A 16304-nucleotide genomic window follows, 5' to 3' on the forward strand; every position below is an offset into this window, starting at 1 on the left:
TAGATCAACATATTGCATTTGTTTTCATTTTTCAAGGATTAGGAAATTGGTGTCATTAAAATTGAACATTATCAAGATAAACACTAATAAAAGACTATAGCCTGTTAATTGACCATTTGCAGAAATCGTATGTAACATAAGCCTTGATGCCCTCCTAAAAATGTATAGCTAAGGGCACTTCATGAAGATTGGAAATAGATTAGTCATGCTAAACCCATAAGGAGATTTCTATCAATGGCATGCCACTTATAAGGCATTGTCATAAAATTAGATTGGGTATTAAAGGTTCCCATGGCTGGATGAGGTCTTGGTCTCTGTTAACTTCCAAACTCAACTGTGATGCACTTCTCGTGGGTTTGCATGCTCCTGGTACACTGTCATGTGGAGCATAGCCTTAACACTGGTGGTCAGGAATGAGTCTGTGACTGTGTTCTGAAGTCACTGTACCTTACACCACTGTGGCAGGCACTCTTCGTACTTACGAAAAAGTGTTTATGGTACGCATCATGTCACATTGCATAACTAGCAGCCTCAACATTTGTGTTTACCACAACCTTTGATTGCATCGAAAGGTCACATCAAGTGACTGGTCTACATCATCTGGGCTCACAAGAATACCTCTGATGATACGTGCTCAATGAGATCACCCAACAATGCACTTATCAGAATGTATCCCACCACTTAGTGACGCCAACTGTGTTTCAGAATAGCATGTGCTAAGTAAGTTCAGAGAGCAGTAATTGTTAGGTGGTTCACAAAGGTTCCCAGAAAAAGCGAGTCCCCGAATTGATGAGGAATAGTTAACTTCAGGCAAACCAAACCAAACAGGTTTTCTTGCAGTTGGGGGTTTCCCATCCTGGAGAGCGCTGCCATGACCCTCAGAGGGGAGAGGCCACAGCAGTTTTCCACAAGCTGTCTGGTGCTTTACCTTGATTTAGCTAGACTCTCCTTTTGTGCTGGTGGGACCTGCTTTTTCTTCCCCATTGGTCTCATATTTGTTTGTGGAAGTTCTAGGACAAGTTATATGTGCGTGCACATTAAAGGAAACGGGCAACAAGGAAAGCCATGGCACATAGCTAACTTCAATTATAAAATACTTGAGGGAGTCAGGCAGGCTCCTGCTTGTCTGTTTGGCAGTGTGTGTTCGCAGCAGCAGCAGCACCAAGTAGCTTAGGCTGGGGAGCTTAAGAGGATAAGTTTAATAACCAAATTTACCCTGTCTCAGGTTTCACCGACTGGCCTGGACCTGCAGCTTCCTTCCCTCCTCTCCACCTCCAAACCTGGCGGAGAACAAAGGACGAGGGAAGCAAGAGCCAAGAACTGTTTCTGCTCATCAGTGGGCGTGGTGCGTCAGTGATAAGGGGACCTCAGATGATGTCCTAGACACACTCAGTTCACACTCAGAACCATTATACAAAGCCCTCAAATCCTAGGCAGATTTCAGGACAACAAGGATGAGGCTGTCCTCAAAGGCAGGAGTGTCCCCCAGGCCTCCCAGGTAGGACAGAATCAGGCAAACCCAGGCATTTCTACATAGACGACAAGAATAGACTCAGTAGTCTTTAGTCACAAAAGCTACACAGTGGTGCTTTCAGTCTAGAAAAAGGGGTTCCCACTTAGAGTTTGATTAAAAAAAAAGCCACAAGAATTTGGGCTTACAGACTATCATGACAAACTGGCCCCTAATTGTGTTTATTTTCACTGGCCAGTGGAATAGTACATTTTATGGAGCATGACAATGGTTTAAATCAAGCATCCATTGCAGATTATCAACCATGCACCACTTCACATACTTTTCTGTTTTTCTGGTGAGAACACTTAGCATCTACTGCCAGCCATTTTCAAGAACTCCGTGGCTTGTTTTTAACTATGGTCACTGCACTATGGAACTTCCACTCCTATCAAACTGAAGTTTTCAAAATTTTGATCAACCTTCCCCAATGCCCTGTTCTATAGTCCCTGGTTAACACAATTATACATTTGGCTTCTGGAAGTTCTTTTTTTTTTCAGGGGAGGGGTTAAGATTCCATGCATAAATGTTTTTTTTAAAGATTCCATATGTAAATATTTAATATAAACTTGCTTTTAAGAGCACAGCTGGCAAGCTTTTAGATGTCAGTTACTTTATGTCAAAGAAAGGGGCGTGCACGCTGTAACAGGAACACACTTCTATTTTAAGTCTGTTATCACGAATCTGCAGCATGTGTCCTCCCCAGCATGCTCTGCTTCTATTCTAGAGGTTATGGAGCTAGTTAAGGAAGGCACTACCTCCTGTTGTCATAAGTGGATACAAGCAAGGAGCTGTGGGACTCTGGAAGACAAAACAGACTTAAAGTAGGTTTGGGTGAGGCCATCATAGCTGATGACCAATGATGATGACAAGAGATGATGGAGAAGACTGAGTTTTAAGTTGTTACCAAGGGACCAGGCTGGCTATGCCTACACAGAGACCTAATTCAATAGTGGACCTGCTAGGCTGGACACGGCTGGGCTCGGGCTGGGCTATCCAGTGGCCCCTCCATGTGGCTATGTGACTAGTGTGACCGAGGGACTACACTTTAAATCTTTTTTTTTTAACCTTTTTTGTTTGTTATGTATACAGTGCACATCAGATCATATTATAGATGGTTGTGAGCCACCACGTGGTTGCTGGGAACTGAACTCAGCACCTCTGGAAGAGTAGTCAGTGCTCTTAACCACTGAGCCATCTCTCCAGCCCTACACTTTAAATCTTTACCCTTTCGTTTAAATACAACTTCAAGTTGACCCTCGAGTCAGCTATTGGGAAAACTGTTCAAGTGTGATTGTTCCAAATTGGGTATATGGGCTCGCGTTTTCAGTTTGTAAACATTATTAAATCTAAATACACACTGTATGTGCACAATGAAAATTTAGCATGCAAACAAACTTTTACACCGTGTGTCACCAGTGTCCCTGATCCCCGCAAGGCAACAACTTTTCCTCAGTTTCTCCCACCTTTTCATGGTGGCTGCCTCAGGACTGGTTGGAGGAGAAATCCAAATGCACATTGTAAACAGCATGGCACTCCAGTGCATAGCACTGGAAAGGTCCTGCCACAAGCGTTCATTGACGCAGGCCACGTTCAAGTCTCTTCCTCCCCACAGAAGCTCTACGATTGCATCTGGGTGGGATCTTTGTGAACAAGACACTGTCTTATAGAGGACATGCCTGCATGGGGCCCACACCTGTGACAGCCCTGAAGCCTGGCCATTTATTCTTAGACAAGTATAAATACTGATATAACAGGAAATGCAGACTTATCACCTCACCCCAGTGAAACTCCTAGGGGTTTGTTTTGTGTGTATAGTACGTACATCTTGGCTCTTATTTCAGATCTCTTGAACTCAGCTCAGTACTTGGTTTGTAGAAAACGCTCTATGAACGTTTGTTGAACAAGCTCCTCCTCCGATGAACATCTGCATTTTAATGCAGACCAAACTCAAGGCTACAGGAATAAGGTTCTGAGGGGGTCATCTGGCTCTAACCTATAGCAACCTCCCGGCAGGTGCCTGCTTCATACTGCTGTTGTCAAGCAGATTGAAGGCAGGCAGCTGCCCCAGTGAGGATCATCGCAACCTCAACGCCTGGTCTCCTCAGTTTAGTGAGTTTCAACGCGCAGGACCCGAGCCAGCAGCACTGCAGCCCCTTGAAGCTTGTGAAAAAATGTACATTCCTGGGTTCCCCCGCCCCCGCCCTGCCCCCAGAGACCCTACACTGGAAGCTCAGGGCAAGCCAGCAATCTGTGTTCAATAAACCGTCCGGAGTGACCAGTGTGCAAGCTTGAGAGCCACTCAACCAGCTCTCCTTGCTGCCTTGTTCTGTACACCGTCTTCCTCTTGGATACTGAAAAAACAAAGATGGCTGCCTCAGGCCAGCCAGCGGCAGGATGTCTCTGAGGTCACACAGTCCCACAGAAGCAGCTAAGTGGCTCCAAGTCTAGCCAATCAAAAGAAAGCAAAGCTGGTGAGCAGAATCACTCAGGAGAGCTGTTCTAGCTGAGTGTCCTGGGGAGTGAGGGCTCAGACCAACACGTTCCACGCTCCGGGCACAGGCCTCTGGGGGAGGGGCGGGCATTCTTCCTGTGACTCCGTTCTCACCGAGGAAAAAGGGCTACTCTATGAAACACATGCACACATCCTTCCTAAGCCCAATACTCAGCTCCCTACTTTCAAAGGAGAGAATCACTCCCTCCAAGTTCAAAGACAAATGGCTTTCTATAGTATTTCTTGGAGTTCAGGAGGCCTTCTATTCAACTCCACACGCGGATGTCAACTATTTTTAGGGTCCTTTCCTCAGACGGCGCTTCTGTTTCTCAAAACTTGTTTAAAACCCTTCTCCATGTTAGCTTTTTTGAGAGCTGTGACTCTGGACTATATTTTAAAGGAATTTGCTGCTGAGATTCTATGACAATAGCTAAATTATGCAGCCAGTAAGTCTGGAATGCCTGGCCCTCCGCTGTGGGACAGGAGGAGGTAGGTGGCTCCCCTGTGCTCAGCGCCCTCAGACAAGCCCAGGCCGAGGACCCCCCAGGTGTCCCACTTTGTGGGTAATTTGCACATTTCTGAAGGGAGAAAATGTCAGTCAGTCACGTCCAATCTTGAGGCGGGGCCTGATCAGAATTTAAGACTGCCTGAAGGGAAACCGCTCGGCACCACAGTTCAGCCCTCCGGTTCCCTCTCTGGTCACCTGGGCTGCTTTAGCTGTCTGCCAGACAAGGCCTCCCTTGGCACTGATTAAAGGATCCTCACAAGGCAAACCAGTTTCTGAGTCAGACAGTCAAGGACTCATTAACCATTGAGAAGCGCACAGGATAGGATGCCTTTCAGTTTATTTTGGATACATCTAATTACGGTGAAGAGCTCTTGCCTCTTTGACTTCCTATTTCTCATGTTTACAGTCTTTGGGTTTCCTATTTTTAACATTTAAAATCTTGAGACATGTTTTGTTTCTTGGTTTGAGCCAGGGTCTCTCTATTCCCTGTAGCGCTCGCAAGCCTGGAGCTCACACTGACCTTTCTGCCTTGGCCTCCTCCAGAGGGCTGTGGCTACGGGTGTGTGACACCCCACTGAGCTTTTTAGGTGCGGTGGTGGGAAGCAGGAGAGATCTTTTAGACAGGTCCTTACTCTGTAGCCTTGGCTAGCAGAGTATACAGTATATAACCCAAATGGGCTTTGAGCTCTGGCAATTCCCCTGCCTCAGTCGGCCGGGACTGGACTTATAGGTTATGCCGCTGCACGTGACTTAAATACATGAAAAGAAAGCACACTTTCATTTCTAGGAGCAGCTTGATATTTGTGCATCTTTTCCTCTATGTCTACAGACTGGTTTAAAAGAGCGCAGGGCGAGCTCTGTCCGCAGGTCAGTGGCATAGCCACATGCCTGGCCCGCCAGGTGCAGACACCCTGATGACTTGGGAAGGTTCTGGAACAGCCACCAGCTGAAGCACCAGGGTTGAGAGCCACTTGACTCTGAGGAGTGGGGCGTGATAACGTGCAATAATCACGGCCTTGGAGAAGAGACGTCAAACCAGGCTTCCCTCAGTCAGCCAGGGGATAAGAGACAGGCGACAGTGAGAGGCAGTCAAAGGAAAGAGCCAGAGGGCAGCGGGCATTGGTTATCTCCAGAAGGATATGTTCTTCCAAACTCTTTTAAATTGGTGTCTTTTTAACTTATTTAAAAAATTATCTATAAAATGTTGCTTTGAGAGATTAAGGGACGAAAAGCAACTCTGTTGGCCTGGCTTCCAGTCCTCCCTCCAGGTAACTGCAAGTCAGACTTAAACTCTGAGCGTTCTGATGAAGCGGGCGATAGCGCCGCCCCCATAAGCACCTACTGTAGCACGATGAGCAGTTTATCAGAAGGCCGCCCCTCACGGTAGCTAACCTATATTCGTTTAGATTCTTAGCGAGACCTGCATTAACTTTTACCACGTGAGCTGTCTTAGTAGACTCATGTTTTAAGAACAAGGCAATTGTATAAACTGGCATAAAGTTGTGCATTGCCTTGTTGGGAATGTTACCAGAACGAATTAGGAGTTTTTGAAAACCCATGTTATTGGGTGTTAGTAAGCACATGGCCATGCAGACACACAATGACAGGTGGACAGATCCCGTGTCACTAACAGCCTTGAAAGCCTCTGAAATATGTATTATATTTAAACACACCCCCCCACACACATACCCACACATGCATGCACACACATACATGCACACGCATGCATGCATGCACACACACACATGTATGTGTGTGTGGAGAACTCTCTCTATGACAAGAGATATGAGCTATGGCGCCTCCCCCCCCCCCCCAGCCCTGGAAACCTTTGACAAAGGTTCCTCTGAACAATGCAAGCTCTCATTCCGCGTGGGAACAGAGCTCTGACTGTCAGCGGCAACTCCATTTCACACACTGCTCGGTTCTATTGAACACACTTTCTGATCTCCTTCTGAAGGAAATGACACAGAAACCCCCCCCAACACACACACACCGAGGCCACACAACAGGTCAACATTATCTATGACAAAAGCAATGAAGGAAAAGAATATCAGCTAAACATGTTTTATCTGTGTGGCATGTCTTCTTAGAGTATAAGTGAAAAAGCCATAAAAACCCAGGGTTCCTTTAATATGAGAACATTTTCAATCTACTTTCATAGCCAATTCCAGTAACACCAGAGACAGAAATCTCATCTTTAATTAGAAGAAAGAAAAATTCTAAATATACTCCTAAGCCCACAGCTAGAGAGAATATGTTCAGCACATGTTTGTATTCAAATAGCTTTTTTTTTCCCTATTGTGGTTTTTTTTTTTTAAATAAAAATACAACTCAGGAGATGCTACGATTAGAAGAAAGGTGATGTACTAGGTCACATGTCAAGAGTGACACAGCACAACCCCACATTAGGTGACAAGCAAGTATGACATAGCGTTTGTCTTCTGGATGGCCAGAAACCCATGGCTGCAGCTAAGCAGGGTGACTGAGCTCCACAGTTCTCTGTAGAATACCCCTTTCCTTCCCTGGCCACAGTCTGCTGTGAACAGAACTCTGTCCAGGTGACCTCTGTCCTTTTCTCTCTCTGCTCCTGGACAGCTGCCTCATGGTGACTTCCTCTGCCTGCTGTTAGCGCTGGAGTGCTGGAGTCTGCACACCCCCTGTACGTCTGCTTTTAATGTTTTCTCCTCAGCTGGTGGCGCTCCTTTGAGAGGATGCAGGACTTCTCAGTCAGCTCCCAGGCTGCTGGGATGTGAGAGGCTCTGTCGCATCCTCCTGCTCACCCTGAACTGAGAGCCCCACCATGCTTTCCCCAGGAGGACTTATTAAACGCCTGGAACCATGAGCCAAAACAATGGTGTCGTTCCGTAAGCTGTTTCTGTCAGGTGCTGTAGGGACAGGGAAACAAAAGGCTGACAACAAGCAGCCCTACAGATGCTGGGGCTCCCTTAGACCTACTTTAATATTGTCAAGTGGAAGGGATGCTTCATAAACTCAATGGACACATGTCCAAAACAACCACTGCACTGCCATAACTGCAGGCCATCAAGCTACCCAGGCACATGTTAGCGGACAACAGGAAGTGGTCAAAAGCTGATGTCGGCATGGATGGGGCATATGTTTGGTGGGCACAGAAACAGGTTGTCATAAGCACGGCCAGCGGCATGACTTTTCCAAGCTGCACTGATGTCAGATAGGAACCCTGGGCAGTTCCGCTTCCGGAACCTCAGGGCTGCCCACAGTAGTAAAGGGATAATTCAGAGAGAACAGGTTGTGTGTGTGTGTGTATGTGTGTGTGTGTGTGTGTGTGTGTGTGTGTGTGTGTGTGTGTGTGTGTTTATGTGTGTGTGTGTGTGTGTGTGTGTATTTGTGTGTGTATGTGCCTGTGTGTGTGTGCATGTGTTTGTGTGTATGTGTGTGTGTTTGTATGTGTATGTGTGTGTGTATGTGTGTGTTTGTGTTTGTGTGTGTGCATGTGTTTGTGTGCGTGTGCACGCGCACAGCACCTGCCTGAATTAAATTCTCAAGCAGTTAAGAAAAGCAGTTCAGATTGTACAGTTGCTGCATTTTTCAACAGTTCAAGACCCGAAGGGGAAGCATGGAAGAAGCCACTGGCCCCTGGGATGAAAAGGCAGCTGCTCACTTCTTCCTCATGGGTGGAAAGAGGGCAGCTGGAAGCCACACTACTGGAAAATCAACTCTAAGTAGCTGGCTGTGTCATAGCCCTGCCCTCCAGTCAGTTACACTGCCTGTCTGCCCTGCAGGAGGGGTGGGGCTGGGGCCTCAGACACCTGGGAGAGTGAGACTGTGGACTTCAGGTAGAAGTGCAACAGGAGAGGAGAGCAGAGGCAGAGCATTGCTGTGTTAGAGCCGGGCTTCCATGGCAACACTGTCCTGGACAGAAGCCTCTAGACTCGTCTCTTTCTTTACCCATTCCTGTGGCTCAGAGCAGCGACAAGAGAGGAAAGCAGCACACTCAAAGGGTTAGGGGCTTCAGGATGCCCCGTACACTACCAGAAGGTCCAGAGGGCTGGGGAGACTAGTGCTCGAGAGGCAGCAGCTGAGGTGGGAGGGTGAGTAGGAACTGCGCATGGCATCACGGAGTCCATAAATACCTCCATGTGTGCATATGTGTGGCTGTGCACATGCTGAGCAGCCACAGGGAGTGGGTGTGGCTGATATCTGTCACCAGGACCGGTTAGAGAAGGGCTCAGCACACCACAATGGCACACGCTCAGAAGGCACAAGAGTCTGCGGCTTCCCCAAACACACAAGGTGTCACCGAGAAAAAGGCACCAGCTGGACAGCTTTGCAGGGAGTGTGGGACTGGCGGGTAGATAACAGCTCTTGCCCTGGGGTTAGCATATTTAACGGAGAGATAAGACCAGGGTAGAGCTTAGAACAAACACTGACTGAGCATCATCCCCGATAAGGCTTTCCAGGTGGGAGGTAATAAGGATGAGAACTGTCGCAGAGGTCATGCCTGGTGGTCTGTGCTAACTGGAGGTCGAGGGGACGCATGCAGGAGCAGGAAGGACTGGAACACGGGCCAACCGCAACACACACTAGGCCTCCGCTTAAGCACGTCTCTATCCAGTTTTACATCAGCTTTTATAACTGTAGACAATGATGTCTCCCAGACATCTATTCTCTCTGCTCCTCTCTCTCTTTTGTCCTTCCCTTCCTCCCTCGGATACCCTGTACATAATACACAGATGGCCAACATGGATGCCACCTTCCTAAGAGATCTGGGCTATCCATCTGTGCTTCTCCATCACCCACACCACCTTTACTTCTCTCCTGTGTTTATTTCTGCTATAGCCTCTCCAGCCGTCTACCCATGCTACTTCCTGCCCTCATTCCTCCTTCCCGCTTCACCCCTACTACCCATCCTCATCCCAACCTACCACCCTCACCCCTACTTCCCGCCTCACCCCTACCTCCCACTCTCACCCCTACCTACCACCCTCACCCCTACTTCCCGCCTCACCCCTACCTCCCACCCTCACCCCTACCTCCCACCCTCCCCTCTACTTCCCATCAAACAAATTAGCATAAAGCAATCTAGTCACGAAGGTAGGCAGATGGGCTCACCTCCCTGCCCACCCCCCTCCCCCTTAGATGTGACAGCGAAGAGCCGTGCAACGGTCTGAAATGACCGTCATGGTCGGGCCCCAGGCCTTCACTGACCACCAGTCTGCAATGACCTTCGTAACCGGTCCCACAGCTGCTTCAGCAATCTCTCTCTGTGCTTCCTTCTGGCCTTCATCTGGGTCCTTGGGTGACCAGATGCAGCCTCCCTCCAAGCTCTAACCTCATGGATCCTTCTGCTGGGAACACTCTCCCACATAGTCACATCTTGGAAGTCACCCTATAGGGAGACCTTTTCTGATGTAATGTTGCATCAGTCCTCCTGGCTCCTGCCGGCTCACCCTGCTGCATTTCCCTCCGCAGGCCTTGTAGTAACTTTACAGCTGGAATGGAATGGCTGGGAGAAAGCTCTGTATATGCCTCCCCACCCCACCCCCGCCTTTCCCCCATCCCCCCCCCACCCCCCCCCCACCCCCGGCCTGGTGACATCTAGTAAAAGCCCTAACTCTGGGCTCTGGGACATAGCAAACGCTGGGCAAATGCTTGCTGAATGAGGAGTGAGCAAATGAGCGGGCAAACACATGGCTAGACATGCCCCAGAGCTCGCTGCCTGCACCCGCCCTCGCTGCGAGCTTTGCTCCGTCCTCAGGACGGGGCTGGAAATCGTCCTGGGCCACTGGTGTTCTCGCTGTTACTTCTGCTCCTCAGGAACCTGGTTTCGAGGGGGAGGGGGCCTGGCAGCTTCTAAAGTCACTTCTGTCCCTCAGGTTCTGCGGCTGTTTGGCGGCTAGCAAGGCTGATTTAAGGAGAAATGTATTTTTAGGGACTCTTGTGAAAATCTTATCAAGTCAACTGCATCTGGCCTAGATTTGTTAGCAGGCCCTTTGAGCCCTGGGATTTAACAGGAGCGTATGTCACGGGAAGGGGGACATTTGCAGAGTGCAGACGTGAGGGGTTAGGACAAAAGGGAGTCTAGGGGGGAGTGGAGGTAGCTCAGCACCTAAGGAGGTCGGGAAGGAAGAGGGTTGAGTGGACCAAAGCCTCTGCTGCCTGAGGGACATGGGTCTGGACACCTGGCACCTCGCTGGTGGAAGTGTCTTTCCTCCTGTTTTCTCTCCCACCAACACAGGATAAGGGCTGTTTCTGTACGTTAGGTCTCAAGCAGAGCCACCTCAGTCTCCCTTGTGCAGCAGGGGCAGGCGGTGCTGCTGCCTTGGGCTCCCTACGGGCTGGAGGTCCCTTCAAAGATGGCGCTCCACAGGCCTCCTTCTCGGCTTGGCATTTTCTAGCAATCTGAGCAGCAGCTCAGAGTAAGCAACACTCTGGTAAGGGCACATCTCTGAGGATGCCTGGGAGAGTTGGCTCCCGAGAGACAGGGCCAGAGTGTGCTCTCTGAGGTGAAGAATAGCCCAGCTCTCGGCCTCTCTCCACATCTGACCCAACCCCACGACTTGTGCAGGACACAGCAATCCTGGAACAGAGCCAGATATGAGATGTGGGGAAGAAAGTTCCATGGGTTTCTGAGGCCACAGAAAGATAGAAACCTGCTCTCTCATTTGAGGCCTGTAGGCCTCAGCATGGACAGACATGTGACCTACAGATGACAATACTCCGTTAATTGCCCAACAGAGCAAGGCTTCCCCCACACCCTACCATTTGACTTAAGAAGATTCCTGAACCCAAGGGTTCAGGAGCACCAGGAAGAAATGATTGACAATAGCTCACAAAAAGGTTTTGTTTTGCAACAATTTCACTTAACTCCAAAGGAAGGGGGACAATTTCCAGCCATGCTGCTTTTAATTGCCCTTGACACGGAGTGACTCAAGCCATGAGAATTAGCTGGGCTACAGAAGCGGGTTTGAGTCAACAGTTTGTCTTATCTTAAAGAAAACTGAGTTGTTAGACTCTGGAACCAACAACCGACATTTAGTGTGTTTAAAGTCCAAACTCTGAGGAGTAAAAAGACCCAGGCCACTGTGTAAAACATATAAGCCCAGGCGCACGTGGGCACTACAAAATGACGTCGGTGAGGCAGAGGGAGCGCCAGTGACTGGCTCCTTGCAGTGGGCACCTCTGTCTCTTCCTTTCCTTGGGCACGGTTGGTTCCTTTTGTTACTTTCCCTCAGACCCAGGCACTCCACAGAGGCTAATCACCACCCAGTGCTGCTTCCTGCTTCCCTACTGCCACCACTTGTCATTATTTCTAAGCAACCTCACTGTGTCACCATGGTAACCATGGGCCAACAGTTTGCCGCTGAGAAGCCGGGAGAAAGAAAGCTGCTGTTCTGGCCCTGGTCCCCAGTCACATTTAGGAACCAAACAGGCTTCTTCCCACTTTATGGAAGGGGAAACTGAGGAACAGGAAGTCAAGGGTCTTCTAAATTTTGTCCACGGAAGCTGAAAGCACCAGGGACAACTCGTGCAGCCTACAGTGAAGCCGAGCCTGCATTGCAGCAAACCTCTCTCTCAGCTTTAGGGTTTTGTCTGTGAACTGCGACCCCTTGGGCTGCAGTGCGCCCAGCACAACTGACGTCACTGTTCATTTCCCAACACACAAGCCGCGCCCAGATGTAAGCGCATTTGGGTTCCCAGGCCCAGGGTCTCAGGGACTCGGTCAGCCCTGACATTCCCTCTACCCAGGGCTTTGCGCTTCTTCTAAGAACATATCTATTTCCCTTTAAGTTGGGTTTTTTTTTTTAAGAGACACACTGCTGAGCTGGAAAATTAATAACCCGGCATAACCTGTGATACCACCCTCAAGACAAACTCTCAAGTTACTTGTTCATTATTTTCCTGAAATGATTTTATCACCCATGTTCCCATGTGCATACCTCAATTGCTCCTCTAAGCCTGCCGGTTCCTCCAACTGGTCTGACCTCTTTCTCAAGAGAACCAATGGCTTAGAATCAAACCAAACCTGACAGAGGGAGGGAGGGAGGGAGGGAGAGAAGAGAGAGGGAGGAGAGGGAAAGGAGAGGGGGAATCAGGAAAGAGAGAGAGAGAGAGACGAAGGGAAAGAAGGAGAATATGAATCCAAGTAACACTTTTCTTTGCTATGCAGATTATTATATAGCTACTTAGTTAAAGTGCTTTGGATATGTGCCTGACATGTTCCAAAAAAGCAAAGTGGTTTACTTCTGACTTGTTTTTGTCATTAGCCCATGTCTGAGAGGGCAATCGTGACCGCGCATCACTCCTCTGTTTTTAAGTGTGACTTTGCTGACACCACCTATTTTTAACTAGCAATGGAATGTGACGTGATTGTTATGACTAGAAGGGAACTCCCCTGTATGAGGACATGAACGGCATTTCACTTACTGAAATGTGTCTTCTTGGTGGTGGTCGAAACACCCCACGCACAACTTATCAAAAAGATGCCTCCGATGAGGAAAAAAAAATACACACTGCTCAGTTAAATTCACAGTGCTGAGGGAGGCGCCACCAGGAACCCTGGACCTTGAAACTTCACTAGCCGCGTCTCTACTCGCCACTGAGCCCCGAGTGTTACGCCGGCCCATAGAAGACTCCGGAAGACCTGAAGTCTAGCACAGGCACTGTGGCAGCCGAAGCCATGGCGGGGAGGCTGCAACAAGGGCCGATGGGACTTTGGTTGAGGTCACTGCCCAGCCCTGCAGCAGCAAGGCCGGGATGGAAGTCTCTGCCTGTCTCTGCTTTTCCAGTAAGAATGACTCATGAGCTGCAGATGCTCAAGTCAGCTATCTCTTCATCACTGGCAGCAGCTGCTGTGACTAGGCCTCCTCGTCACTCAGCCAGCAAGCATTCCAAACCTTTGCAAATTACGGGTTTTATTTATATATATATTTTTTATATTTTTAAACCAATCAGAAAGCAAACATCTATGACCCCAAGCTAGCCCACTGTTAAGGATTCGCCGCTCTCTGTCATAAACTGGTGGCCTAGTTTCCCTTGCTTTCCTTCCAAACAAGGAGCCCTTGGAATGTGTGAGCCTGTGTGGATGGCGGATGCTCCACAGAACACTGACTCGGCTGCCCTCTTCCTCCACCCTGAACACAGCTCATTAGGTGCAAGGCTCATTAGGTTCCAGAGAGAAAAGACGGCCAGCGTTCCTTCCTCCAGAGTGCAGAAAGGAAAGCCCCTTCTGTGCATTTACAGGGCCCGTTTTGGGAGTACTCTAAGTGTCTGTTTGTCTGAAAATGGACAGAGCTGGGAGATCTGGGGCAAATCACAATTGCCTTCTCAGCCTCAGTTTACCCACACACAAGGCAGTGGTTGTCAGACAGAGATGTAAGCCACCGAAGAGCCGAATATAAACACTGCCGTGGCTCTCAGTAGCATGGCTGGACTTCCAGTTGTGGGTAGCTAAAGAAAAAGTCAAAGACTTGAAGTGGCGAGTAATTTAAAATGTATCTCTGATAATAGCACAGGGAGTGGTAGGGTAGAAAGTTAAGATCTGAAAGCCTTTGTAAATAAATAAGGAGGGTCCTTCACCCTTTCAGGCCTGAAGAGGGCCTGCTATGCAGATGCGGCAAGAGAAATACTGATGAGCAAGCTATCCCAGGCTCCTCGGACCTCGGACACACTAACAACTGTGTTTCTCGCTCTCCAGGGAGATGCCTGTGACCCACGGGATTTTCTTCGTTAACCCTGGGGCAGAAGCTGGGATTCATTATGGCTAATAATCCGTCTGACTTTCAGCCCTCCTCAGAGGAGGTAATGACGCTGCTGCTTCTGAGCCCAGGGCCTGGGACCGCCCAAGAACCCTCTGACGTCAGTGCCACCGCCGCCCGGCTGGGAAACCCAAAGCACCAGTTTATTTACTGAAAAATAAGGAAATCGGCTGTGTTTGCCTCTGCAAAGTAGTGTGTGTGCCACGGCATTCAGTTGTAATTGCTCATCTCAGTAAGAGGCATGATAGCTTCCAAAATATCCATCAGATACCCATTTTTCTTTAAAATTTACACTCTGTCTAAACACAATACAGTAAATTAGGAAGAGATTGAGAATTGTAGAGGGGCATATATTCCTACAATCTTAAAATTCAAAAGTAAAGGAGGGGCACAGGAAAATAAACATGTCAAAAGGGAAGTTTAAATAAAATGTATATATATATATATATATATATATATATATATATATATATATATATTTTTAAGTTCTGGAAACACACGTCTCATAGGCACAGTAGATAGCAGTGATTTTGTTTCGCTGAAACCTTTACAAGCAAAATCTTTTCAGCCTAACTTCATAGTGTTGCTGAGCACTTTCCTTCCCAATCGTCATAACCAATCTTTCCTTGTGTATCTGAAGTTCGAATTAGTCACCGTTTCAAAAAATCTTCATGTGAGTTATAGCTTACTTTCACAAAGAAAAGTTATAATTATTACCCAATTTGGAAATGGTTTGCTCCAGTTTGCTCCTCTACTGCTATGACAGACATCCGATACCCGGAAGGAAGGGTTGATTTGACTTACGTGTGTGTCAGTCCAGCACGGAGGGAAACCGGGCGGGAGCTCCAGGTGAGAGCCTGGAGGCAGAAGCTGGAGCAGAAGCCATGGGAGAGTGGAGCTTACCCTCTTGCCTCGCCGGCCTGCTTGCTTATATAGCCCAGGCCAACCCCCCGCCTAGGAATGACACCGCCCACAGTGGGCTGGGCCCTACCACACCAACCAGCAATCAAAAAAAAAAAAAGCCTCAAAGACATGTCCACAGGCCAATCTGCCGAAAAAACGATGCCGTAATCGAGGCTCCTGCTTCCCAGGTACGGGGATGTCTGCGTTAAGCTGACAAAAAGCTAACCAGCACGTGGCTCAGTTTTATGAAAGTTTTATCTAAGTATTTAAATGCTTCTTTGGCAGCATTTAATAATTAAAACTGGGCATGTCCAGAAAAAGAAATTAACTGACAGTTCCCAAGAAAAATCTAACATACTTTCATCAAGGTACGTTTCCAGAAAACAATCTTACAATCATTGCTGTGTGCTAGTATATAATACCGTGTTAGTGCCGTCTCTGAAGAGAACGTCCATGTGCCACCCTTCCATAAAGTAAAAGGTTTTAGAAGGAAAATTATCAACCTTGAAACTTGTTTAAATTCTCTCTAACTTCTCTGTATAATGCCAAGCTCTCTTCAGACGAGACTCTGTGAGGCCCAGGAATCCAGACGTCCAGTAAGAAGTGGATGGCGTCAACAAATGAGCTCTACTTTAACTTTTCCTTCATGGGTGTCTCCGACGTATTAGCATTCGTTGGAACAAGAAAAGCTCAGTGAGTGTGCATGTTTTTGCTTGGCAGCATTTCTCAGCTATGAGCACGTTGAGACTAAAATGATGCAAGCAGAGCTACAGATCCCTAGCAAGGGCAGCCTAAGGAGCTGTAGGAGACAGGAGCAGCTGGGTGGATGGATTAATGAACCTAATGCGAGGTAGATGCAGAAATGAACCAAATCAAGAAAGGACAGTCATCCCTAAGTCACATGCACATCACAACCAAACCTTCTATAACGCATCGGCTTTACACGCAACAGGCCTTAAATGTATGACTTGAAACATTTATAACAAAAAAAAGTCTAATGAATCTGCAGCACTAAGTAGATTTTAGTTATCAGGATGAAAAACCTCTGATGCTGGGTGCTGTCATTCATTAAGAAGTCTCTTGGGGGATGTGAAATACAAGGTACTCATGATTCTTCAAAAGGCAAGAAATGGGCATTGATATGAAACAGGA

The 16304-nt window shown here is 48.0% G+C and overlaps 1 protein-coding gene across 9 annotated transcripts in view; it reads right to left on the bottom strand.

Moving 5' to 3' along the window:
* The window catches only part of MBNL2 (muscleblind like splicing regulator 2), a 158321-nt gene that overhangs the window by 112334 nt on the left and 29683 nt on the right, over nucleotides 1-16304 (bottom strand). Inside the window, exon 1 of one of the 9 annotated variants that reach the window (XM_084767660.1) lies at nucleotides 15054-15179. The exons of the other annotated variants lie outside the window; for them this stretch is intronic. The gene's annotated coding sequence lies outside the window, so the exon portion shown is untranslated. Of the gene's footprint in view, nucleotides 1-15053; nucleotides 15180-16304 lie in introns of those variants that run through there. 9 annotated transcript variants of the gene reach the window in all.

Source organism: Acomys minous, assembly GCF_964271855.1.
Source record: "Acomys minous genome assembly, chromosome: 18".
NCBI lineage: Eukaryota > Metazoa > Chordata > Mammalia > Rodentia > Muridae > Acomys > Acomys minous.